The following is a 27,568-nucleotide window of genomic DNA, read 5'->3' as shown; positions in this document are numbered from 1 at the left end:
CCACTTCTGCTTCAACAGCGGTCCTTCTTTTTGTAACCTCTGCAGCGTCTTTTGTATAACTTGTCAGGATTATTCTTCTAAGGGGGTTGCGTTCTCCTTGAAAACTCCCTTCTGCAAATGGTACTGTGAAAGCAGGCTCCTTAGCTTCACGGTCTACTACTGCTTCAACTACATTCAATATAAGGTGCTCTGACAATATAATAGACAACCACAGTTCTATTGGTTCTATTGCAACTTGATACTTTTAACGGTATCAGGCAACTTAGACAAGACTCTTCGACCATTGCAGGTAGACAAAGCACTTTTCTGTCCTGTGCCAATAAAAAAGAGCAGCCATGTTGCTTCTTCTGTCTGTCTTACAGCTACCACTAGAATCTGTCTTCACTTCTAGACTGCTTCTCTTTCTCGGCTCCAACAGTCTCAGCTTTACAGATTGCTGATTAGTTATTCTAACAAGCACCCAGCTCCTGTCCAGAGCTTTATACACACACACATTCTTGTTTCCAGTAGTTACGCCAAAGCTGCATTGCCACTCTTCCAGCCTTGGATAACCTTGTATCAGAGGACACTGGATTTATTACAATTTCAATAACTAGTGGTTAGGTCTTATTAGGGCTGGTTTTACATTAGAAAGGATCTTTCTACTGGCTTAGGTAATGCTTGTTATTCTCGTGACTTCAGCAATTTCTGCAACTACAAAGTATTTGTTCTGAATGTTAGAAGAGTCAGGTTTCATTAGAGAAACAAAATTAGGTACATGCGACCACTCTGATGAAGAATTCCAACTTAAAAGACTTGAGTTCACTTTTCTTCATACAGAGTTCTGCTTTAACATGGATCGGGAATCACAATCACTTATACACAAACTTTCTTTGATCTAAGTGTTCTTGTAACAATTCAGGAAAGTCAGCTGCTACTTTTCGAGTGGTTCCCGGCAACGTTCTCCCTCTTAATATGAGACGCATGACCACTTCGGTAAGGGTTTTTAATACAATGGAGAATGAAAGGCTTTCCCTCCACACAAGCACTTTGACTTGTGCCAAGCACGCGCGCGACACATTTCGTTTGTTGTGAAGATTTCCCACAGCAACTAACAACTTTAACTCGCTGTCGCATATCGCTCATGGAAAGTATGGGGGAGATGGTCGATATGGAAGAAGGACTGATTATTGCATGCAACGCACAGTGCGTTCTAGTCTTCCAGTATTAGCCGACTTAAAGATCAGCAGATGAGAAGCACCTGTACGTGGCAACTTCCTTATTTTGTACCCGCGAGTATGTTTGCTTACGCTCCCTCTTGTGTTCCCTCCCTGTTTTCTGCTTACCTTGTTTGTCGTTTGTTAGTGGGTTTTGCTTCCCACTCGGACGGCTCCTTGCCTCCTCCCGTTCTGGACTACTTACCTCTCCGCTTGCGCGGCGTCTGTCGCCGTAACCTGTTTGCCTCTCTCTCAGCCCTTCCTGCTACTGCTGGACTCTCTCCCGCCCTGGACGGTTCCCGAGCTTTCATTGTTTTCTGTGAGCGGCATCTACCGTCAGAGCCGTGTGCTCCTGACACACAGTCCTTTCCTTGTGTTCCATTTTCTCTGTGTGTTAACCGCACGCCATCTGGATCTCTACCCAGACAACAAGCCACTGCCTACTATGACAACAACCAGTGCATTCTGGTACTTGTAGGCAATACTACTTTCGCCTTCACTCTTACTGGATTTCTCTACGGACTGCATCAGCTACCATCCATAGCAAGATCTACCAGGGTTTTTTCATCCAGTTTTTCCCTGGTTTGGGGTGAGCTCCCTGGAGTCCCCGCTGCCGGGCACATAGCCTCTTTGGCAAAGTGGACTCTAGGCGAGCCCGTCCTTCTCTCTTCAAATCCAAGAGCAAGATCGGAACCAAGTCCACAAAAACCACCTGGAGAGAAAAGAAGAAGGAAAGTTCTACAGACAAATCTACTGCATCTCCAACAGATTCATCAGGTGAGGAGTGGGCTAGTAGACACTGTACTTGACCAACCTGTCAAACCAAAGATATTGCAACGCCCAAAACGAATGGATAGCCTCGAGCAATATCAGGAAATGGCCAATGCCATAAAGGCTCTAACTGTGGAAATGCAAAACCTCCGAGCGGATAACGCCGCTTTGAGACAGCTTGTTCAACAGAGAGAAGACACCTAGGGAGACTTACCTCCTATTTTCCCTACCTTGCAGAAAATTTGATGGCAACCCAAAAAAATGAAGGAATTCCTCGATGCTTGTACAATACATTTTACCTTTCGCCCTAAAACATATGAGCTGGACAGGGCTAAGGTGGGATTTCTGATTTCCAATATGGTAGGTAACGCCCTGTCCTGGGCAACTCCCTTGGTGACCACTACGGATCCAGCCTTAAACAACTATGGCACCTTTGTAACACAGTTGAAAACAAGATTCGAAAGACCCGAAGTCTTCTATTCAACTTTTGAGAATCTACTAGACATACGTCAAGGAAACTTGGACCTACAAACATATGTCACCAACTTTCAGAAAGTAGCGGCCGGAGACGGCTCAACAGGCCATTTTTCGCTGTGGTCTGCACGAAGACTTAAAAGACGAATTGGCTAGAGTGGCCAGGCCTGCGTCTTTCCAGGAACTAGTGGCCTTGGTTTTGCAGATAGACTACCGTATGACCTTAAGAAGAGCAGAGAAAAAGAGACCCCGTTCTTTTTCTGCCCTACCTAGCCTACCCCCAACACCTGAAAGGACACCAACCTAAGAACCTATGCAGATAGGAACAGCAAGAGGACCGCTTACTGCATGCGAACGAAAGAGACGCAATAGTCTCGGGCTGTGCATGTACTGCAGCTCCAATACTCATTTGTTACAGGACTGTCCCGAGGTACCTCCCAGGAGACAGGGAAACGAAAGACCCCGACCTTGAACAGGGAAAAAGAGGGGGGAAAGTACAGTTAATACCTGTGCATTGGCTCAACCCGCTGTAATTGACAGCAACAGTCTAATGGTGATAAAGATTCTTATTGATTGGAACATAGGAAATCCTGTTGAATGTCTAGCCATGCTGGATTGTGGGGCAGCTGGTAACTTTGTGGACGATAATTGGGCCATGGAGCATCAGATACCAAGACGCTCCAAGATATGACCAATACCGGTTGAAGGAGTTGATGGTACCCCGTTAACCTCTAGACCCATCAGTCAAAAGACACAGTGTCAGGAACCTGTCAAGTAAGGACAAAGGCAGTGAATATGGCAAGGGAAATGTGCACACTATCACACAGTGAATGGTTTGAGTCAAACAACATACATACAGAAACCAAGACTCAGGTATGCTAAAACCCAGGGGTGCAAACAAAGTGTGACAACAATACAAATATATGAAAAGGGATGTGGGGTAAGCACTTAGATACTTCTTATGACTGTAAGGAAAGTCGGCAAGCTCCTACCCACAATTGCTATTACAGGTACTGACAGCGCTAAGCCCACGTAGAGCGCAAGCAACGACAGGATCTGTGATCTAACACTCTTGATGGTATTAAATAAGGAAACTTAAAAACAGTACTCACGAGGACGAGAAATACCACTTGAATGTCAACGAGCCCACGAACCCTGTTGATCAAACAGGGACCCGAAAGGCTGTAACAGCAATGGGCGGATAACTAAATACATAAGACTCAAGACAAGGAGCAATTAGGAATAGTGATTACAGAATAGTGAGGAAAACATAGGCATTCACACAGGAGCTAGCTACAACTGCACACCACATCTAATGATCAATGGAAAGTAAATGCAGAGGTGCAAGGGAAAACATGGAATGGATTCCAAGAAAAGTAAAGGAACAGGAACAGGGAAAACGAAATTACAAGGGAAAACTTTCCCCACCTGTCCAAGGAAAAAAGGCAGAAAGCTAATATAAAAAGGAGGAAAGAGTAAGGCATCAAGGTATACAGCAGCAAAGGACCAGTCAGAGAAATATAGAACACAGGCAAACTGGGCTGCACCAAAAGGGAAGCACTGAGAAATGCTGCCTGCAAACAGGGGAAGACAGAAGGGAAATCTGGGAAGCAGAAATCAATTAAGCAGATACATTTGAAATCCAAGGATAAGGAACAAGCAATGGAAATTTGGAACTAGGCACAAGGCTAAGAACCAGGAACAAGGGGCCAGTCACAACAGGAACACTGCAACAATGACCAGCGCTGGACTGAAGCAAACTGAGGCTTTTAAACCTGCTTAACGAGCACAAGCCGCAGCTGTGCTGCTTGCTGCATCTGCAGCCACAGGTGTTGCCTATCCTCCACCCAGCCTTGTCCTGCAAGGGTGGAGATGAAGCAGTGGGCCAGGCATTCTGGGAAGCATAGTCATTTGATTAAAGCAGCATACTGGCTGGCAAAACCTGGAATGGAACCGGAAGGGAAGTAGTTTGGCAAATAAGGATTTAGCGCTCCCAATCCATCACAGCACTGTAGCATAAGGTTCGGAAGGAAAGTCCAGTAGGCAATAAACCCCAGATCATGCCCCCAAGTGGTGGGAACGGGAGCGAAGGAAGCGGATCGTGACACACAGGAATTAAAGGTCCAGATGTCCAATCACCATGAATACCTATCCTTTGATCTGATAAGAGCAGCACATTTTCCTATTATCTTGGGTGTCATGATGCCTACCTCCAAGGAGCCAGGTCCGACCCAGCAACCCCGGAGGCAGGCATCATTCCCCCCAGGGAAACGCCAGCGGGCCCAAGCTGGGGCCCTTTGGACACACAGTCCTGGCGCCTTAGGCGCCAGGCTCATGTTGGACCCCTGTCCTGGCGCCTTAGGCGCCAGACTCATAAAGCTAGACATGTGTTCAAGTATTTTAATGTGCACTTACCTGATGCAGACCATGCTGCTACATCCAGGCCCTCTTGAGGCCTGAATGGAACTACTTTACCTGTGGGACTACTTTCCACCTGGGTGTGGTCGGGGAAGGATACATACCTGATCGGTGGAAGGATACATGCCTGGAACTTCTTCCAAAGCTATTTAAACCATGCCCGATCAGCAACTCACGCTTTGCGTTGTTCTGCTCCTCGCAGCTGGACGCTCACCGTGTCAGCTCCTGCATCTGGACTTCAGCCACGCCTGTCAGCATCCTGGGTTGCCTGCAAAGGGAGATAAGAGAGAATTGGGGAGAAAGAAGACCTTACCTGCTAAAGCTGCATCACGGGGACATCACACCGACGATCCTGAAAGGGAAGACATCATTTTAAAAGCATTTCGCTTCGATCGCTGCAGCGCTGCATTTCACTCACCTTTCCTGGGCGCCTCCATCTTCAGCAGCGATCATCCGGATCCGCACCCACTTCCCAGAGCCTAGAGAGAAAAGACAAGAAAACAAGGCGAGAGAAGGAAGGGAAATAGGAAAAGCTCAGTTTCCTTCTAAGACTTACCTGTTGGGTCATTCCCATTTCATTTCGGGTCCTGCCGCTTCCTGGCATTCCGGACCCCGGCCCCAATGGGGAAAAAAGACAAAGACATTGAATGAGCGAATGCAAAGACATTACCTGAACGCTCATCCAGAACTTACACTTCGGGTCGGCGCCATATCTCCGGCATTCCGAACCCCGGCCCCTAAGGGGAAAAAGACATAAGCATTAGCGCTTGCTGCAATAAGACAATGAACATTATTATTAAGCTTGAACTTTTGAACTTGCAACAGAACTCTTACAGCGCCTCACCTGAATAGTCAAGCTTATTTTGAACTCCCATCAAACCTCAATCCAGTGAAGTAACTGGGTTTCAACGTGCCCCTGCATCAGAAGCAGGATGGAGAACTCATCCTTCCAGACCCTAAGGTGAGACTTCACGGGGAATCGTGGAAGGGTATTGAGGAGGGTTGGAAGGGAGTGGGAGGCTTGAGCATTATTCCGTCAGTAGGTAATACTCCCTTTTCACGCACAGGGGAATATTCCTGCGAGCCAGAAAAGCCAGAGTAGAGGGGCCCTTCCTGTCCATCATCAGAGTCCTGCGCTTCACCATTGAAGAAGCATCAGCACTCGAAGCCAGACCTGCGCCTCTGTGGGAATCAGGTGAGTGTGACATTGGGTATACCATGGCTTCGAAGACACAACCCAAGCATAGACTGGTGTCGGTACTCGGTTGAATTTCAATCCCATTACTGCTGTCAACATTGTTTGATTCCAGAACCTGCTAAGCCGAAAGTACAAACAATGGTACACAGAACCATAAACAGTGTCAGCTTGATACCTGTCCAATACCAGGAGTATACTGATGTGTTTTTGGACACTCAGCCACGGAACCTTCCACCTCACCGAAAGGAGGATTGCAAGATCGAACTGGTTCCAGACGCAGAAGTACTGTTTGGAAGAATGTTCCCTTTGTCACTACCTGAAAAGGAGGCCCTCAAGGAATACTTAGCCACAAATCTAAAAAACGGACTCATACGTGAATCCTCCTCAACGGCAGGGGCATCCCTTTTCTTTATTTCAAAGAAAGGGACGACCGAACTAAGACCATGGATCGATTACAGAGGACTTAACAGTCTAACCATAAAAGACCGGTATCCCATGCCATTGATGAAAGACATTGTAGAGGCTGTCCAAGGAGCCCGGGTTTTCACCAAATTAGATCTTAGGGGAGAGTATCATCTTCTGAGAATCCGTGAAGGAGATGAGTGGAAGACGGCTTTTAGAACACCTCTTGGACATTACGAGTACAGAGTCATGCCCTTTGGTTTAGTGAACGCACCGTCCCAGTTCCAACGGTTTATGGACAAAATATTTGTGGATGTACTATATTCTTCGGTTGTAGTATATTTGGATGACACACTCGTTTTTTCCAACACTCTGGAAGAACACCGCCAACATGTTCAGGAGGTACTACACAGGTTGAGAATGAACAGTCTGTTGGCAAAACCCGAGAAGTGTGTCTTTGAAGCTACAACCGTACCTTACTTAGGGTTTATACTCTCAGCAGACAGCGTGCAAATGGATCCCTCGAAAACACAAGCAATAACTCAATGGCCGGTACCCACATCAGTGAAGGACATACAGAGATTTTTAGGTCTTACCAACTTTTACCGTAAATTTATACCCAACTTTTCAGAAATCATCTTGACCATTACTAATCTCTTAAAGAAGGGTGTTAAATTTGTTTGGGACCTAACAACAGAACAAGCTTTCCAAAGACTCAAGACAGCTTTTGTAACTGCTCCCATATTGAGACAACCAGACCAGTCCTTACCTTTCATTGTGGAAACCGATGCTTCAGGCGGTGCAATTGGGGCAGCACTACTGCAAAGGAAGGAGGATGGATTGGAACACCCCATCGCCTACTACTCTCGTACGCTTAGCCCAAGTGAACAAAATTACTCTGTATTGGAAAGCGAACTCCTGGCTATTAGGCAAGCATGCGAAGAATGGAGACATCTATTACAAGAAACCATTCATCCTTTTCAGGTTCGTACTGACCACCAAAATCTGAAGGTACTCCAGAAGATGGAATGCCAAAATTCCAGACATGCCAGATGGGCCTTTTTTTCTCTCAGTTTGACTTTGTTCTGACATACTTACCAGGAAAGGAATATCCTCTTGCTGATGCTCTCTCTCGCAGTCAAGGAGACTTTGGAGGTTATCAGGGTCAGGAGATCCTTTTAACAGGGAAGCGGTTTGTTAATACCCTTAACACTTTTCTGCAACGAGTACAATCCGCCCAGAGCAAGGAAAAGGACCCTCTAAACAAGGGTATGACTCAAAGGGGAGAACTGTTATTCAAAGAAGGTTTGTTGTTTCTGCCTACGACCGACTTACAAGAACAAGCAATGGCCTGGTGTCATGACGTACCATTAGCAGGACACAAGGGACAAAATGCCACTTTAGAATTGGTTTCTAGGCAATTCTGGTGGCCCGCGATGGCAAAAGATGTCAGGAACTATGTCGCCTCATGTCCTGTATGTGCCCAGAATAAGTACGCATATTGCAAACCCCTGGGTCTTCTACAGCAGGAAACCCCTCCAGAAGGTCTGTGGCAACACATCTCCACTGATTTCATTGTAGACGTAGCCGTTTCTAACGGGTGCCTAGCTATCATGGACACAGTCGATTCATTCAGCAAATTGGCTCATTTCTTACCCTTAAAAGGATTACCCACAGCATGCATTACTGCAGAGGTGTTTTTGAGAGAAGTGGTCAGATTACACGGACTACCCCAGACCATCGTATCAGATCGCGGCTCACAATTCACATCAAAATGTTGGACTGTTCTATGCAAATCCCTAGGAATAAAAAGATCCCTTTCGTCTGGGTTTCATCCGGAAAGCAATGGACAAACCGAACGTCTCAATGCAACTTTAGAACAGTACATCAGGTGTTTTTGCAATCAAGAACAGAGTGATTGGTATCAGCTTCTGCCCATGGCAGAATTTTCCTACAACACCACCAGACATTCCTCTACAGGCATGAGTCCCTTCTCATGCACCTATGGATTCCATCCCAGACACATACCACTGTTTGGTCAGAATTCTTCTAATGTACCCTCCGTTGATCTGCTCATGAATACTCTGCAAGACCTTCACAGGAAGACACGAGCCAACCTTGAGATGGCACTTCATAAGAGCAAAAGGTGGGCGGATCTCAAGAGACAACCCAACCCTGAATGGGAAATTGGTACCAAAGTATGGTTGTCAACCAAATACCTACACAGGTGGATACACCAAGGCAAGTTCTCTCCCCGTTACATTGGACTCTTCCGGATCACGGCTAAAATTAATCCGGTGGCCTTTTGCTTGGCTCTGCCAGCAAAACTACGAAGAATCCATCCGGTGTTTCACACCTCCTTATTGAAAGAATACACAGAGGACTTACACAAAATAAAAATAAAAAAGACAATCGGATTCCAGCAGAAAGAAAGAACCAAGGAATAAGAAGTCTCCAGACTCCTTGATTCCAGGTACAAGAATGGCACCTTGCAGCATCTGGTACTATGGAAGGGGTACCCAATGTCTGAGAGCTCTTGGGAACCTATTAGACAAATATCAGCACCTCGTCTCATTCAGAAGTTCCATCGACTGCACCCGGGAAAACCCTGAGGGCGTCTACTGAGAAGGGGTCACATATCGCCCATGGAAAGTATGGAGGAGATGGTCGATATGGAAGAAGGACTGATTATTCCATGCAACACACAGTGCGTTCTAGTCTTCCAGTATTAGCCGACTTAAAGATCAGCAGATGAGAAGCACCTGTGCGTTGCAACTTCCTTACTTTGTACCCGCGAGTAAGTTTGCTTACGCTCCCTTTTGTGTTCCCTCCCCGTTTTCTGCTTACCTTGTTTGTCGTTTGTTAGTGGGTTTTGCTTCCCACTCGAATGGCTCCTTGCGTCCTTCCGTTCTCGACTACTTACCTCTCCGCTTGCGCTGCGTCTGTCGGCGTAACCTGTTTGCCTCTCTCAGCCCTTCCTGCTACTGCTGTACTCTCTCCCACGCTGGACGGATCCCCAGCTTTCATTGTTTTCTGTGAGCGGCGTCTACCGTCGGAGCCGTGTGCTCCCGACACACAGTCCTTTCCTTGTGTTCCATTTTCTCCACGTGTTAACCGCACACCATCTGGACCTCTACCCGGACAACAAGCCACTGCCTACTACGACAACAACCAGTGCATTCTGGTACTTGTAGGCAATACTACTCTTGCCTTCACTCTTACTGGATTTCTCTACAGACTGCATCAGCTACCATCCATAACAAGATCTACCAGGGTTTTTTCATCCAGTTTTTCCCTGGTTTGGGGTGGGCTCCCTTCTCTCTTCAAATCCAAGAGCAAGATCGGAACCAAGTCCACAATAACCACCTGGAGAGAAAAGAAGAAGGAAAGATCTACAGACGAATCTACTGCATCTCCAACAGATTCATCAGGTGAGGAGTGGGCTAGTGGGTCTAGTTGTATAGACACTGTACTTGACCAACCTGTCAAACCTGAGACTCGCTCCCACTTCTATATGAGTGTTAATTTAGCTGGTTACAGTTAACGGCAAGGAGTTTCTTGTGAATTGGAGTACGCAGCTTCACTCACAGCCTCCAAAATTGCAGCGGTTTTGGGCAGATTCACTTCCTGACTTTCTTTCTGCTACTAGTGCTTCACGCACTCTTGGGACCCACGCCCTTCTGCAGTCTCGGTACGGGTGTCTCTTATCCGGCCTCAACCACAGATTGTTTCCTTCTCTCCTACTTCCCTCTGCTTGCTTCTGCACACGGCCTCAGGGAGCTGCATGACCTCGGGTAGTTGCACAACCTCAGCAATTAAGCACACCTGGAAAGACTGCTAACTTCTCCCAGTTTCTTCCAACGCAACCACAGTCAAACAGGGTTGGCGAGCACAGGACCAACTCAGAACCTGCAGGTGAAATCTGCTCCTCTCTCGTTCTGGCGCCCCTTAAGTGGTCAACCTTTCTCGTGAACTGCCAGCCTCATGCTCTGCTTCTTCTACTACTACTAATACTGCCGAGCTTGCAGCTAAAGCTTCTTTCTACTGCTCCTTCCTGCTGCAGCCTCTCAGGTGGGGCAGTTGGCTTCAAGTGTAGGCCCTTAGTATTTATTGCCTGACCCCGGTAGAGGCTGCTAGGCCTGCTTACCTGTCCTTTATTTCTGCATGCCTCCTCAGCCCTCTTCTTCATCACAGTCCATGAGGGATTATGGGACATGTAGTCCATTGCAAGGAAATTAGGTTCCCAACGTCCTTTCTACTTTTATTAGTGGTTTTAATACCCTTGATGTTTTTAGAGACTGATGGTATAGAAAAGGCCACATTTTCGTCATTCCATTTAGTATACTTTTGGCATTGGGGAGGATATTTAATTTTAGGGGTCCAAAAGGCCTGTTCTTTGGATACAAATACTTTGTTGGGTTACACCCTTGGAGTTTTCCTTTTCATCCGTATTGGGTTGTCGGGAAGTATCAAAGTGACAATAAACCAGTTCCTCCTTTAACCCAGTGGCAAGAGTATCTCTTTTCGAGGAGAAATACTGTTTATCACCCTACGAAATCTACCCACTACCATGGTCCTTGTCTCCACCCAGGTGATCTTCCTGCAGTACACCACTCCCAGTATTGGGATCAGGAAGTATCTGCCCTCTCCTGGCCTGCTGGGGGGGAGACTCTAGGCAGGGTTTTGGTGGGGGATCATTGCTTCTTCCTTCTGGCGAGTCGGTTCCCAGCCGGCTCCTGGGACATTGTTGCAGTGTACCATTCTTTGCAGCCTCTGTCTGGAGGAACAGCTTCTCTGTATCTGTGGTCCTACCGGTTTTAACCTCCCATGCAGGACTTGCGTGCTGCTGGCTTCCGTGATGAGAGCGCTCTGGTCTGTTCTTGCTTTCTACTTTATATTATTGACTCTGCCCTCACGTAATATCAACACCATCAAGGAAAGTGTCTTTGGCACTTTTCATGCCTCCACTAAGCCCCCTCGTTGCAGTCGCTGGCTGGCTTTGCATATGGCTTCTCATATTCTTCTTCATCCCGATATGTTCTACATTTGTCACAGTCATGGTTCCACTATCAATGGTGGGAGAAAAGGGTGACCATGATGGCAGGGGGGTTATTTAACAGGGCTTTAGGGAGGCTTTTCCCCAGGTGGACGTCCTTATCCCCAGGAGGGGAGTCCCTCGCTGTGGGGACCTCCCGCCTATTACCACCCCTAGGGGGACTATCAGCTAGCAGTCTCACCTCCCTAGCCTCATAGGAAAGGGCTTCGCCTGAGGAGTAGTGATGAGACCTGGCAAATCGTCACAGTAGTCACTAAAGAACTTAGATTAAATGGGGATGGCTGCCAAAGGAGGAAAATAATGGAGATTTAACAAGTCAGGTAGAATGAAATTATAATTGTTTTGAGATTGGGAAATGAAAAGAAGTGGGTCTTTAGAAGCCCTGAAAAAACATGTAGAGGAGGCGAAACGTTTCGGCCATGGCTGTGTATTTTTGACGTTTCATTATTTAATTAATATATTTTGAAGTGGCAAAACATCAGTTTGAATAGTTAAAAATGTGTCTATTGAAAAGAATTCAGAATAAAAAGCTGTAGCTTGTGGTCTTGTCGTAAATAAATATTTAAAACATTCTCTGTGTTCAAATGCCAGGGTAGGGGACAACATGTGTGCAGTGCTTATGTTTTCTGTGGAGGTTTTGTGTGTGTGCACTCCACAACTTGTAAATACGAGTGGATAGATATATGTCACTCTAACTTGGCTTGAGAACCAACTCCTATTTTAGGTTGTCTGCTGGAATAGTAGATTCATTTATTGCAGACCATGAGCAAGGTCATTTCGAAGCACTATGAAAGCATGGAGGATGACGAAGAGGGATTCCATTTTTTTATGCTTTGGTTGTGTTTAGATCTAAAGGGGAAAGAGGAGGCATCTGGAGAAAAGCAAGAAGTTTGAATGTGTGCATATCAGTCAGTTAATAAAACCAAATGTTCAAAAGCTTAGGGTTCAAGGCAATGAAAGAACTATGGGATCCGGTCCCCTGAAGTCCTTTGCAAGACTGCTTGGGAGCCGGTGAGCTGTTGGTGCTTTGACTGTGGTCCGCTTGTTTTCCTGTGTGCCTGTTTTAATTATCCAAGAAATATTTTAGAACCACTATTTAATGTTTTGACCAGGGTCAACTTGGATTTGGTTGATTATTTTGAAGTTGAAATGCACAAATGCTTGATTTCAATAAACTCAAACAGCACCTGTCATAGATTTCGTTGCATATTTCCTTGAAAACTCCCTTTTTTTCAAGTGCATGGATTTCTCTTGCTTTCACATTTTAAGAACAATTCTGCCACATGGCAGCAAACATGCACAACACAGGCTGTGAAACCCAGCTATCACACTGGTGAACAACAAAGAAAAACTGTTATTACTATAGCCTTGAAAAAGCCTGAGTATGACATGAAACACAGAGCCACCTTTTTCCTAGAAAGTGAACATTTTAAAAACAGAAAGCATTAAACATTGTAATTTGTCATTGAATTCTGTGATAATCTATGATATACCTTGTTATATCATATAACACCAGTTGCTGTTTAGTTTTGTTTTGTTCTTTACACCTGGTGGAAGAGCATTTCTGATAGGGCAACTCAACCCTGATGAGACTGCCAAGCAGGGAAAGACAAACGCAGGCCTGGTAATTCAGAACAAACTCTGCACTACACACAGAATTTCTCTGAGAAAATGCTACGAAACATTAGAATAATCAGTTCAGCGCACACTGGATGGAAATCAGGAACAGGGGTATCCCACCAATCTGCACAGACACTTACACATACCGATATGCTCACTCATTCCTCTACACCAACAAATAATAGAATGCAGCTATACCCCTCTATCAATTTGGCCTAGCTGCACACATACCTACACAACTCCATAAACACCTCAACAGTCTTTAGAACGCAGCTATATCCCATGAAATAAATTGGCCTAGCTGCACTCAATCTCATACACAAGCTCCACACTGCCAGAATGCAGATTCTAAGGTAGACACCTTGCTGCACACATTCTACTGACCTCACACAACCACCATACCATGCCTAACATTAGAATGCAGCTAGACACTGAGCAAAGGCACTGGCTGCACACATACTGAGTGCACCCAAACACTATACACTACCCTACATTTTCCATAGAGCTGGACTACGGTATCCCAAGAAGAGAGCATATCACCCATGCCAGGCACTCAGCCCAATGGCTCCCGGTCAAAGAGCCGATCACTCTCAAAATCCTCACACACAAATGCCTCTCTCTCTCCGCCCCGTCCTATCTATCAGAAACCATCCTCAAACCATCCTCCTCCCGTCCCACCCGAACGCAATACTCCAACCTACTCTGCATCCCGCGCATCAAAAAAGCCAAAGCCGGAGGTCTAAGTTTCCCATATATTGCAGCCAAGACCTGGAACGCTCTTCCTGTAGACATTAGAGCGGAAAACGCACTCCCGATTTTTCGCAGGAAACTGAAAACCTCATTCCTTGCAAATTAATAGGAAACTCTTGTGAACCCACGTAAATATACTGCATTGCTAATTTGTACATGTCTACTGTAAATATTGTATTTGTATGTAAATATTGTATCCTATGTAACTAAGATATTGTCTGTAACAAGAGCGACGATGCCCCCGGGCTGACGTGCGCTCTACAAATCTGAATAAATAAATAAATACGGTCCCCGAGGGCGTTCAACCCACCACTTTGAAATCATACTAATGGTATATAAGGCGCTATAAAAATTGTGAGAAACCTAATGGCATTCTTCCACCTACTCCCCCGGGATCTTCCATTCAGGTGGCCATGGAAGGGATATTGCTTTTGGATCACAATCCAGGGGTTGCCGAGAGAAAAGGATCACCTGAGTGGAGGGTCACAGGGGGTTGGGAGGAGAATACCCAAGGGCAAGACATGGTGTTGCCCCTTTCCTAATTATACACCAACCCACTCTCGCTCAGCCTTACTGGGGTATTTCCAATCACACCCCATCTCCCCCATCTCATTTCCAATAAGTACTGGGAGCAAGAAGTGGTGATCAGGAGCAATGAGGATTACCCATAAAATCAACATATCGATACCAAGTGAGGTTTACCATCTAACACCTTTGTATTGTCCCAACTAATAGAGTCAGACAAGGGCAGGCACTTTTCCCCAACTGTGCACACCTGACTCCAATTGCCTCTCACATGCAGTATAAAAAGGGGGGGTTCTGCCAGAATCATTGAGCGAGCTGGGGGTTGCTGGATGGAACCAGGAGGCCAAGGAGCAGAAGGCTGCAAGAGGAGGAGCCCAGAAGGACCGGTGGAGTGCAGGATGCTGAGACACTGCCCCGGTCTGTGTGAAATGCTGGAGCGTGGCGAGGGAGCCTTGTCTCCAGGAAGCCGAAGCGGGACGGAAGGCAGTCTATCGGCCTTGCTTAGGCCAGTGCTCTTTCCCCTGGGACGTGTGCGGGTCCCAGGGTTATCTGAGGGGCAGGTGGGAAGACCCTGACCTTCACCCAAACCCATTTGACCTGTTTACCGGCACCGCGCTACTGTTTGTGAGTTTCATGAGAAAGAGAGAAACTCAGTCGCGCGGGAAGAAAGCAAGCGAAAGCTGGTAAGCAGTGAAAAAAAGCAGAACGAAGGAAGAGAAAGGTAAAAGCAAAGTGAAGCAATCAAAGCTGGAAGGCAGTGAAAGAAAGCAAAGCGTAATGACAGAAATGGTACGTTAGAGGCGCCGAAACAGTGAAAGACAGCAAAGTGTGCTGGCGGCGTGGAAACAGCCAAGAGGGGCTGTGAGAGACCCGAAAGTAAAGAGAGTGGTGCAAGAAATCAAGAGAGACAGCAAAGAGACAATGGGAAGGAAAACAGATAGTGAAGAGTGGGTGAAAGCAACCCGAAATAGAGAAAGAGGGTGCAAGGGCACAGAAAAGGAAAGTTGCCAGAGATAAGGAAAGGGGTCAGAAGTCAGAGTGGTCGTGCCTGGGAGGAGCAAAGAACCAGGCGTTCTCGAAAAAGTGTCTCATACTAACCCCGTGAAAGAACTGTGTATTTAAAGGTACATCCTGATAAGACTGCGTATATGCCAACATTCCGTAACACCTGGGAGGGAGATCTCATCAGAGAAATCGGGAGACAACAATTTCCCCATATGATTGTATTAGGGGAAATTATTATTTTAGGTGGGAGAACGTGAAAAATAGCAGTAACACTGAAAAATCGGGAGTGTTGGCATGGATGCCAATAGGAACTTTTTTGTTTGTTTCAGACCAACAAGGCCAGGTATGGTAGATTGTAGTGAATTAAAATCAAAAAAAGTGAATTAAAATGTAAGCCAAACAATGTTTGTCTTCGACAGCGCTGGTTATGTTTTTTGTCAGAAACTGCATTCTCATGAACCATAACAAAAACAACTATATTAAGTGTCTTGCTTAAGTTACTTCCTTGATGAAACCACCTCTTGCTTACTTTTCTCCAATTAACGTCTACATCCCGAAAATCCTCTTCGCTCTGCTACTCTTTTGGGTTACCTTGGTTGCACCGTTTTCTCCTGCGTCATGTTCTCCCCTCAAACCAGAGTGGCCAGCAGGGGGCAGTAATGAGGTTGAGATGTTCTTCTACTCCCTTTTGGAGTTCTCGCGAGGCTAGAGCCCAACGATTTCTTCCTCAGACTGAGGTGTTGGTCTTGATTCTGTTATCTCCGTCAGATAGCCCAAGGGAAATGGCTTGTGCACAAGGCCCGCATGTTAAGGTGTGGAATGCCACACAAACCCAAACACGGTAAGAACACCACTCGGTTTGAAGAGATGGTGCGGTGTAAGGTGTTGCTGGCCGACAAAAGCTATGTGTGGAGCGGGGGTGAATAAGTAATTATCGTGGACTCTGTGACGCAGGAGCTTGGGACAGTGGTCGAGGAGATCGGCGTTGAGGAAAAAACTGCTGATATCGGGGAAGACTCGTCCAGAAATTAAACACTGGACCGCCTGTGCGACACCTGCGTAGAGTCCCCGGGTTTGGCATGGCTCCGGCCATGAGGATGACACCACTATTCCTCTGATGTCCTAACCCACATCCACTGATTTACGAAGCACCCTAAAACTCCCTCCATGGTTGCTGGCTATTCTCACCTTTCATGCATTGATTGCTTTGCAACTTGTTATACAATTCCCAGAATGCTGCATTGATATTTGTTTTGCATTGTTGTTTGCAATGTTTTTTTTTTATTCACAGAATGCTTTGGCATTGTTGCTTCAATTCCCAGAATACCACGTTGAGTTGTTGTATGAACTTTCTAGTTCATCCACAGAACACTTTGGACTTTTACGGCAAAGTGGTCTTATTGCATTTTGCGCCATTCTTATTCCCAGAAGCTTTTTGATTTCTTTAACTTCAGTTCCCACAATGCAGCATTGTCCTGTACTCTTTCTTTCTCCTTCACACTCCACTTCTGTGCTCCAATTCCCAGAATGCAGCGTTGTCCTACTTGACTTGTTCTCGCCCCAGTACTTGCATTGTCCAGCTGTGGGTCAACCCCAGATCTCAACGTTCTTAATATTGTCCCTGAATAGGTTTCTCTCTGCTACTCACCAGCACAGTTTTCCTTAAGGGGACTGCAATTTATGACTCTACAGATGCGTTTAACTACAAATCCCATGAAACTACACCATCCATTATGCTGATCGTGGCTGATGGTAATTGTAGTAATAAACATGTCGAGAGCCAAAGGTTGCAGACCCCTGTAACTAGTCCTTGACTGGGAGAGGAAATAGGCCCGGACAGCCAAAAAAAGTGGCCCCAAACTATCATCCATGAATCGCATCAATTCACGACTTTACAGGAAATAATACTTAAGGAGGGTTGATGTGTTTGTTGCATGTTACGTTTTGTGTAAACGCTTCAGAAAGTGAGAACATTCCTTTTTGTTCTTCTTAAACTTTTTTTTGTAGAACCAGACACGAGGCATGTCTTTTATCAGTGGCACTGTGGCAGAGACTTTCATATGCATGATGTGTTAGGGAGAATTCTCCAGAATGGCTCATTTCCCTTACCTACTGAGTCCCTCAGCAGCTTTGCTGGATTTCTAGTATTTATTTTTTTCACCTTGTAAGGGTGTGAGTCTTTTTTCCCACTCTTACATGTGTTTTGCTGTGTGCGTTTAACATTTTTTGTATTCATGGACTGTGGAGCCTCACCTACTCCACAGGCATCATCTTTTTTACTGTGTGGCACACCACCTTTAGTGCAGTGACACAGGGTTGTCTTTTTAGAGTTCCCAACTCAGACTCCATTTTCTGGGACTGACTACTGTCTCCCAGAACATGTAAAGGTGCCATTGACTTTATTAGTCTTTTTAAATCCACAGACCCAGTACAAACTATCTTACATAGAGTTCTGGAAAGGGCTAAGAGTTTGCCCTTTTCGTCTGTTTCTCGTGGAACATAATTTCGTTCCCCTTTCTTTAAGATTTGGCTGGTGGCAGTGGTATCTACCCTCTCTTTCCTACCGCGGTATATTTAAATAGCCTTGGTACTGTTTTAGGCTAAGTTAGTAGCCTCTAACTTAAACCCGCTGGACCCCACTTTTATTTGGTTCTGGCTGGGTTTATTCGCCATTTCTTTTTGTAAAGGTCTTTCTCGTGTTTTACTCTGCGCGCCAAATCAGGTTTGGTTCCTTTTGTTCGCCTTCCTTTGGCGGGCTTCTGCACAGAAGCCCTCCTTAGGCGCCTGAATGTTTGAGGGGGACAGGATGTGAGAGAGGGGTTTGAGACTCCCTGCACAGGGTCTCCGCACTCTGTATGATTGGCTGTGGTGACTCTCCCACCGGGACAGCCACCATGCTGTGTGATTGACAGCCAGGCTTTGTGAATGGGGGGGAAAAATGCATAAAAAGCAGGTCTCTGGGACTGAGAAGGCAGAGTCGCCACTGGATCAAGAGAAGCTGGCAGAAGAGGACCTCTGCCACGACTGAACCTCCCGGTGAAGCCCTGCTGCGGGTCCGAATCTCCAAAGTTCGACAACAGGGAAGATATGCAAGGAATCTTCTCCCCTTGAGCTGGAGGGACCAACCAGTTCGCCAAACTACAAGCCAGGCCTCCCTCCTCTGGTCGAATTTGCTGTGCACAGCTACAGTAAACGGATAGCCAGGAGGACCGGACCTTGCTTGGGTTTTAAGGAGTGCACCTTTTATTCGTTGCTTTGCTCTGCTGCTGGTTTCTTCCCTGGGCAGTGCATGACCCTCCAGTCTTCCTACTTCGTGTCAGTCCGACAGTCGCTTTAGGAACCGTGAGCCTGCAGGACCTGCCAGGAACGTATCCTTCAACTATAGCCGCGTTCTTCATTTAAGGTACTGTTCAAACCCGGTTGTTCGTTCCGTCCGACCGCAGTGAAAGTGTTTGAAACCTTTCGCCAATCCAAGGGCTTGTCCTTCTCTATTCTTTAAAGGCATGGTCTAGTAAAAAATGTTATTTAAAAAATAGATAGGCAACATAAAAAAAAAAAATACGAGCATTCTCTTTTTTAAAACTTCCTATGTAAAATTTTGAGCTATTCAAGCTCAAAATTCGCAAAAGCAAGCACATGGGCACATCCATTTTGTGAAATTGATGCCCTCCTGTGCTGCCTTTTGCTTTTGCGGCACTAAAGAAGGAAAAGCCTGCCAGCTGTAGTAAACAAAAGCTACCGCTGGGTGGCTTTCCCTTCATTAGTGCTGTACACGGAGGACGGGGACCGGAGACCAGAGCAGGAAAGCTGCAGCTGAATCTCGGTAAGTGCTATTTATTTTTTTAAAAATAAGCACTAGCTGCGTTTTTTTTTTCTAAGTTTTCCGGGCTGGAGGAGCCCGGAAAACTTAGAAATAAAACCGCAGCTTTAAAAACGTTGTATTTATGTTTGCGGTCGCTTTTGAAGCGACCGCAAACATAAATACAACGTTATTGTGTTGGAAAACGCTGCCGTTTTTCTTTCCAAGTTTCTCAGGCTCCTCGGACACGCGTCCATGTGAAAACGGTACCTCACATGTGTGGGTGCACGTACCGGGGGCGCAAAAGGAAAAGGGTAACCCGCTGGTAACCCCAAGCCTTTCGCCACAGCACAATTTGTTCATGTGGGCAACCTACAGATTTGGGCCTAGGGTGTCAAAGCCAGCAAGGAAAACGGGGAACCCCATGCAATTCCCAAAAGAGGACACCCTTGCGAATGCACCGAGGTCTGACTTGCGCAAAGCAGCCCAGAATTTATTACCCAGAACCCCAGACAAAGTGAACATTGTGTTTTTTCCCCACCAAATATCACACTTTGTCTTGGATTGTGGCTAATAAAAACTGGGGCAATTTGCGCAAGGCAGACCTCTGTGGATTCCCACGGGCGTCCTCTTTTGGAAAATGCATGGGGTTCCCTGTTTTCCTTGCTGGCTTCGACACCCTAGGCCCAAATCTGTAGGTTGCCCACATGAACAAAATGGGCAGTGGCGAAAGTCTTGGGGTTACCAGTGGGTTACCCTTTTCCTTTTGCGCCCCTGGTAGGTGCACCCACACATGTGAGGTACCGTTTTCATCGGGACACAATGCCTTTCTGTCCTCCAATTCAGCTTTCCTACCCTTTTCTTCCATTCCGTCCATGAATGACCAATTGGCAAAAATGGCCAAAATCGACTACCTCTCACAAAACGGTTGATAACCACATCAAAATAATTTGTTTTCCTTTCCACTCAACCTGTTCTTGAAAGCCAGGACATTGGGGAATTCAGCAAAGCAAACCATTCGTTCCTAGCTCCTACAGGGAAAAAACCACAGGCTTCTTTGTACATCATTTTATTGCCATTTTTTAAAAAAAAACAAAATGTTTGCCCTTTTTGCTTATTTTCTATCACCTCCCTACAGCAACCTAGGATTCCTGGGTGACGTTACGACTGCCTACATGTGGGGAAAAAAAGGAGCCAAATTTGGCCGAGATACCTCATGTAACAAAAAAGTTACAAGCCATTGAATGGCCACATACCGAAATCACCAAAAAAGGCCCTGGCACTGGGGAGAAATACCCATGGCACTTAAGGGGTTAATCAAATGTAAGTCACTAATCAAATGTTTTGAACATCATGCATAAGAGTATGACGTTTGTGACACAGAATCTGCACATCTATCTTGGTGTATTGCACATACAACTTCTTGTCTTACATGTCTTAAATCATGAAAAGTACAGTGGGGTTAGTTAGATTTTTCAGGTTGGCATTATATTGCATTCTGGGACTTATATTACATGTGAGAAAATGTTTGCTTTCTTACAGAACTTCACATTTTCTCCAAATCATGGATGATGAGCTGCAGGTCTGTGCCAAACAATGATTACAGGCAGGTGGACTTGTCACAGTTTTCTTTTCAGTGTTGTGCACCTTAAGTCTTATGAGTATAGATGCAAATCAGTACTCAAAAAATCCACGGGATATTATAGTTTTCGTTCAGGTTGGGTAAATCGGAGCTACTATCATATTAATGTTTCAGGTTATCTTTGTAAAACTAACAGAGTACTATTCTAGCTCTCTGAAGCCAAACAGTAACACACATTTGTACCAACTACCGCTGAGAACAAAAATAGTAAATTGTATGAAGTCAGGGATACCTCTGGTTTCACCTCTGAAGTGTGATGCTGGACAACTAATTTTAAATCCCAGCGCAGTACCTGCCAACATTGGAATAGTAGGAATGCGTTATGTGTTGTAAGGGTGGAGAGAAAATACACCATGTATAGGTCTTTTGCTGGTTTGGCTCATATTATATGGCACTAGAAACCAATTTGCATGTATTGTGTGTTGATGTGCCTGAAGTTAATGTGAGGTTTTGTGTATGACATTTAACCTGGACAAGTCTAAGGGGGTTAATACTGGGGTGGATTTAGAGCCTCTAAGTGGAGGTTGTTATGAGGGGATGGGGCTGAGAGGACACCCCCGAAATACCACCTAGGGTCCAAGGCTCCCTTGAATGGTCGCTTGTGATGTGGGGACAGTTGTGGCCCCTCGCACAAAAAGAGAAGAGATCAATTACAGCAAGGATCCATATAAAGTGGTACATGCTTACCTCCTTTTAGCCTGACCTCACAAGACACTTCGTGAGCCTGTACAGAAAGGGGTGACTAGTCACAGAGGACCACACTAAGATAAATACAAAGCATGTTGTAGCAGTGCACAAACACACACTCATTACTGCTGCAATGACATCTTGCACAGCACACATGCAGTAGACGTGTAAAGACGCGGCCAGCACAATACAAAGCAATACACAATGCAGTAAATGCAGAACTCGCACATCACAATAAAAATAAGCAAATGACACCTACAGTGCACACAGTACAAGAAACTGTGTGTCCAGGAAGCACACAGACTGCATACAACAACACACAGTATATAATATATAGTTAGTCAGCATGTAAAGGCACTTGAGGAGGGCACGCACACACAATCATCATTCATGTCCGATACTGTGGCCACCCATGTCCCGAGTTTACCTGCTAAGAGAGGAGCTATCGCAAGCAATTTATAAAGCAATGTTGGGTTGGGCTCTGAGTCTGTGCTAGCAGAGTGCCGTTCGTTCCCCGAGAATTACGGGGGCAGCGAGCGGCTCTTTGTCATATTAACATTTCACACAGTGAGAGACCTATCCAGCTCTGTCTGGAGTGGATCGGTCACACTGGGAGTGAATAACATGTGAATATAAACTTTGTGCCATTTAAAATGAACTTGTACATATTCTGTGCCACTCCCACAGGAGCTGTAGGCGAGGGCTAGGACGCGAACAACATTTGGGCAGGCGATGGGGAGAGCCACTGAACGTATTGAGGGCCCCGGCCCGACCATAACGTCTTTCTGGCACTGTCTGCTATGTGGCAATAATGTAAGTTGCTGCCTCTTCTTGACTAGAAAATGACGGCCCTTGAAGTCTGATGCATTTTCTCTGCACAACCATCCCATGTTGCTCGAGTCTCGCAGCGCCAGCCACCAGCAGGACTGCCTGCTCTTAGAGTCCGGCACCTTGTCCATGGGCAGTGATAACGAGGACCTGAAAACTTTGAACGGAACTGAAACCAACATCATGGTGAACAACGACCAAGGAAAAGAGAGAGGCGAATATGCATTTGAAATAAATTGCTTTTAAAATTAACTCCTCAAACATGGCAGGTATTAGGTCATTTTAGCAGCCAACACGCCACAGTTGGGACACTTCAAAGCTGCTTCAAAATGCTGCAGGGGGCTGCAAAGTGTACACGGGAGGGAAATAGTGAGGGGTGGAACTATATGGTAATGGTGGAACGCCAGAACGAATTAGAAGAGAGGATTCGACATAAAGACAGGGAGCCCGAAGTGGAAGTCACAGTGGGCAGAGGGTGGCGGGTTGGGATGAGTTGTGTACAGGGAGAGAGATGGAAGTGAGGATTACACTTTGTTTTTGGAGTTATGCACGTGACCATCTGGCCGGTGTTCAGAGATGGAGGGTTTGTATGTTACCTGCATGCATCACCGTTTTCTCTGATGTACTTTCACGTAGGATTTCATTAAGTATATACTGGCAATTCCCTGGGATATTTTACTGCATAGAATATGTAGGAACTACTGCATGCAGTGAATATAGATTGAGGGCATGCTGTAATTTCTATGTATGCCATGCTATAATGATCCTAATCAATCCTAGCTCCTAGTTAGGTGTTATTTTAAATATATCAGAGGCATTTAAAATACCGCTTATTTTTACAGTTACCTCCATACGCATATAGTGGTGCCCTTAATCTCTATCTACAAAGAATGGTGTAGGCAGTAAAAGGCCACCAGGCCGTTCCCCTATCAGTTCTGACACAAATCCTTGACTTCGGGGAGTGATGCTTGTTTTTTGGGTTCCCGGATCTCCCGTGCTCGCACACCAGCCCCTCCGCAACACATCCCCGAGCAGTGCACAAAATAGTAAGGTGGACTTGCATTTTCTGTTAGCTGGCCATTCTGACAGCAATCTGTCCCTCATAATGTAGTTTGAAAACGTCACTGAATGTATTTGCTCAGTAACACTCTGGAGCCCACCTTTATCCCAAGTACATCCAGCCTGAAGGAGGCAAATGCACACTTCAATGAAAACACAGACCAAGAATTACCGCTACTCTTTCTAAAATGTCTGACTATCTTAGCAGGGTTTTCTGCATGAAAACTGAGTGGCTCCACGTGGATAATCATGTGCTAGATGTTAATGTCTCTTAATCATAGTAAGTGATGGCTGACTCAGTGAACAGGGTGCCTGTCCTTGGAAAAGGAAGGGGAGATCAGGGGAGGATGGGAGGATGGGAGCACATGCACTGTGTGAGATACAGAAACTGAGGGTAGTCACTTAGCAAATCAAATGACACAGTACCTAATAAAATACATTGTGGTCACTGTCCCCTTTTTACACACTGAGGATCCAAAGCTTTCCATGTGCCCCATTGTTAGGAAAGATTTCTTAATTGTGGGTAATTTTCCTTCCATGTGGCAACCCCTAAACTTTTTGCTGTTGTTTTCACCCTGATCTAAACTTTGCCAGAGAAGCGCAGCCTTCCGCCGCACTCTTCTGGGCTTTCGCTCCATTCTTACGGGGAAACTGACATGCCCTTAAGACAGTCAGTACCGGGAAATGTTGTTTTCCGTAGTTCTTTTATCATGTTGCAGCTTTTGCGCAACATGACACAAGAGGGCACTGTAAGCTAAATTACTGCTCTCTTGGGTCTCTAGTCACTCTACAGGCCCTAGACACTCTTTTTGGATTGTTAACGAACGGTGCAAGTGAATCACGGACGGGACTGGTGGCAGCAATCGTTTCTTTGTGTTTTGAGCTCTTTGTGGCTGTTTAAGCGCCTTTCTCGCGCTTAGCCCAAAATGGTGGCCTGGCTTCCAAAATGGCCAGACCACGAGGCTCTTTGTCCTGCCCGCTGACCGTCTTGCCCCCTTCGCCTTCCCCAGGTCGAGCCGACCCGGGGCCTTCCTTATTTGGGCATGTACTTTCCCGCGAAACACAGATGCTTTCGCAGGCTTCTATTCTACAGGCCTTGTGTGTGCCTCCAGGATGTGGGCTGGGATGTCTGGTCCCAATACACATCCTGGGTGCCAGAATCTCTAGTGTGTCTTGAATGCCTGGGACCACCGTGGTCCGTGATAGGTCCACGTATGGTGTGAGTGTTTTGTGAGCAGATCTCCCATTGGGTCCCCTCCGTTTTGGCGCGAAGGGAACTCTGGATAAGAGGAGGCTGGAAACACCACTACCATGTCTATCTCCTGAGTTCTCACGAACAAGGGATACAGGTGCCAAGTATCCTGCAACTACGAGGCTGAACCGGGGAATCGCTGGTGACCCGCTGAAGGACTGCTCCTCTGCACTGCTGTCGCTCTGTGAAACCATTCTGCCTCTGATCGAACGAGAAGGCCTGTACTGGTACTCCGACCCTTTGGAATAGTGGGAACAACTATTCTCGGCATCTTCATCATCTCCTGCACGTAAGCCTTCGGAAGCGTCTCTGGGCCATCCAGTGGACTGACCAGCCTACACAGGAGTCTTGCTCTGTTACCGCTGTCAGGTTGTGTTGTATTCAGAGTACTTGACACTCTCACACGATTCGTACACTTGGCATTCCCAGGTCTGAAGTGAAAAGTGTACATTGGGCTGAAATACACACAGCCGCTTTGTTGCCCTGCTGTGGTAACAATCTGTGCGGGTTCACTGCGTTTGGGACATCCTCAACTTTAACTGCCGCGGAATCTACACGACGCCGAGATGTCCCCTGCTCGCATCTGAACCTGCCAGCACTGAAACTGACGCGGAGAAGCGTGGGTCTGCCTGCATCGTGGACCGATGAGTAGCAACGCTAGGAACTGGTCGCCCTCCTGCAGTAGCCCGTAGCTTTTACTCGCTGTCTTAAACAGCACACCTTTTTCGCACTCGCGCTCTGCTTCTGCCCGCAAGTAGAGGCCGCGCTTGAGTATGAGAGATCTGTTCGCCCTCCTTTGTTCACCACTCTGAACTGCCTGACTTCCTTGAAGAGACTCCCCTTGGCCCATCGGCACCAGCGTGTGCCGGTACTTTTGAGCGCAAGGCTCCACTCTTCGTAGGGCTCAGACTTCCTTCTAGTTAGGTGGCCTCTGAAGGCGAACTGGGTCTAAACGATTACTTGCACTGACCGTTTTCCTCCCCATCTAGGTGGTCTGCATGTTTCGTGCTTCTAAATCTTTAGACCCTTCGGTAATTGTATATATATTGTATTTGATTGTGATGTGTTGGTTTACTTGAGTTTTATCGTGATTCTTTACTATGGTCAATATTACAAAGGCCTTGTAATAAATGTGTCTATATTTTTAATATACCACCTGCTTGGAGTAATTTGTAAGCGTCCTTGCTTTGTGTGCTCATTGCGGGCTTTCAGTCACCCTCACCCCTCTTGAGACCTAGTCTTGACCGCCGCGATCGCTACCTTGATTGGTCTGGCTTGTCCAGAGGTTACCCTGTTCCAAGAAACTAGGCTGGCCTTCTGAACCTCTGCCCCTCCAGGACAGAGTTCAGAAATCCATCTTAACACCCATGATGGAACTGACAGGGGACCGGAACACCCTTCACTCAGTCCTCCGAGGATCAGGGTCCCACCAATCTTGGAACACTACACTAGTCACCTTACCTGCTACCGGTAGAGATTAATCCCAGCTGCAGCGTCGGCAGCCAAATTCTCGATTGGCTGTGCCAGACCCAAGGAATTCATCTGTTCTTCAGTCAACTTCATCGTTCACAGGGGTGAGGAGGGATGGGAGGTGCACTCGCGCAGGGGCCAGCCCAGCCACAGAAAACAACTGACCCCCTACCCCCCAGGGCCACACACCCTACCCACACCCCTTAAAAGCAAACTGGATACTGGCACAGTGCTGCACGAGCTCAACCTCAGCTCACACACGTCCGATCAGGATCGGCCCACCCCTAACAATTTGTTGCACTTGCAAGTAAGCAACTTGCAAATGCTGAGTACACTGCTGTATGTTACAATTCACACTGGGAACGGGGGCCAGCTGCCTCAGTGGCCTCTTCCTGACTGGCGCCATGTTGCTGGTGGATTGGCTTGGCTAAGGCATGGCACTGCCAGGCCAGCACGGACGGCCAGGCCTACTATTGTGATGCATAATTCATCAAAGCAAGGTAACACTTTGGTGTTACCTTGCTTTGATGAATGTGCATCCGTGCCGCTAGCTGGCTGCTGCCTGGAGTGGGCTGCAGGCAAACTGCAAGCAAAGTAACTACTTAAAGTAACGTAACTTACACACACAATGTAAACCAAAACCGGCCCAGGGTGTGGTGGCTTGAAAACGGCCGCCAGGGCCTCCAAGTGATTCGGCCACAGGCCGAATGTCCGATAGGCCCAGTCCGACCCTGTCCTTCACACACTGTGGGTATGAGTCCTTCCTTTATTAACCCTAGCATAGGCTTCAGCCAGATAAGCATAGACATAGAAGTGATCTCTCTACAAAATTACTCTTCTTTCTGACCTTGACTTGAATAGGAAACGGATTGAGAGAATTACTTTTCACATTGCCATCCTTTAATAAATGTATTATCTTGAATCACGTAAAAGTTTGTTATTGAAATGTAATGGTTGACGACCTAGGTCTAAACAAACTGCAGTCTAACAGAATCAAGTCATACTCCGAAGATGCACACCGCCATTCAATGCTGAAAGCACTGCAAAGGGTCCTCAATTGTCTTGTTTGCTTTTTGCGGTCACTTGTACAAACTGTTCTAAATTCTCTTGTGGCCGTCAATTTTTGTCAATTGCGGTCACTTGTACAAACTGTTCTAAATTCTCTTGTGGCCGTCAATCCTTGTTATTGGTAGTGTAACGCTTACCTGAACTCTGTGGGGGCACCGGGTCTATAGACTTTCCCTGATGGAAGCAGGACTGGTAGGCCCTACAAGGTATAACAGTAATGTTCTTAGTTAATGTCAATGCACCACCTCAGTCTAATTCTCTATGTGACTAGTAGCGTTCTAACTACGGTTTTCTTGAAATGAAGATAGTTGTATTGCTTACCAGTGTTGTGTTTTTAATGAGCTCTCC

At 46.3% G+C, this 27,568-nt stretch overlaps 1 protein-coding gene across 2 annotated transcripts in view; it reads left to right on the top strand.

Annotated features, from left to right (window-relative positions):
* The window catches only part of LOC138526940 (cholesterol 24-hydroxylase-like), a 524,604-nt gene that overhangs the window by 86,187 nt on the left and 410,849 nt on the right, over positions 1–27,568 (top strand). The window contains exon 1 of one of the 2 annotated variants that reach the window (XM_069637831.1): positions 16,203–16,256. The exons of the other annotated variant lie outside the window; for it this stretch is intronic. The gene's annotated coding sequence lies outside the window, so the exon portion shown is untranslated. Of the gene's footprint in view, positions 1–16,202; positions 16,257–27,568 lie in introns of those variants that run through there. 2 annotated transcript variants of the gene reach the window in all.

This window comes from Ambystoma mexicanum, chromosome 14 (genome assembly GCF_040938575.1).
Source record: "Ambystoma mexicanum isolate Mex_15411 chromosome 14, UKY_AmexF1_1, whole genome shotgun sequence".
Classification (NCBI taxonomy): Eukaryota; Metazoa; Chordata; class Amphibia; order Caudata; family Ambystomatidae; genus Ambystoma; species Ambystoma mexicanum.
The sequence above is the reverse complement of the archived record's forward strand: the minus strand, read 5'-3'. Positions and strand labels throughout refer to the sequence as shown.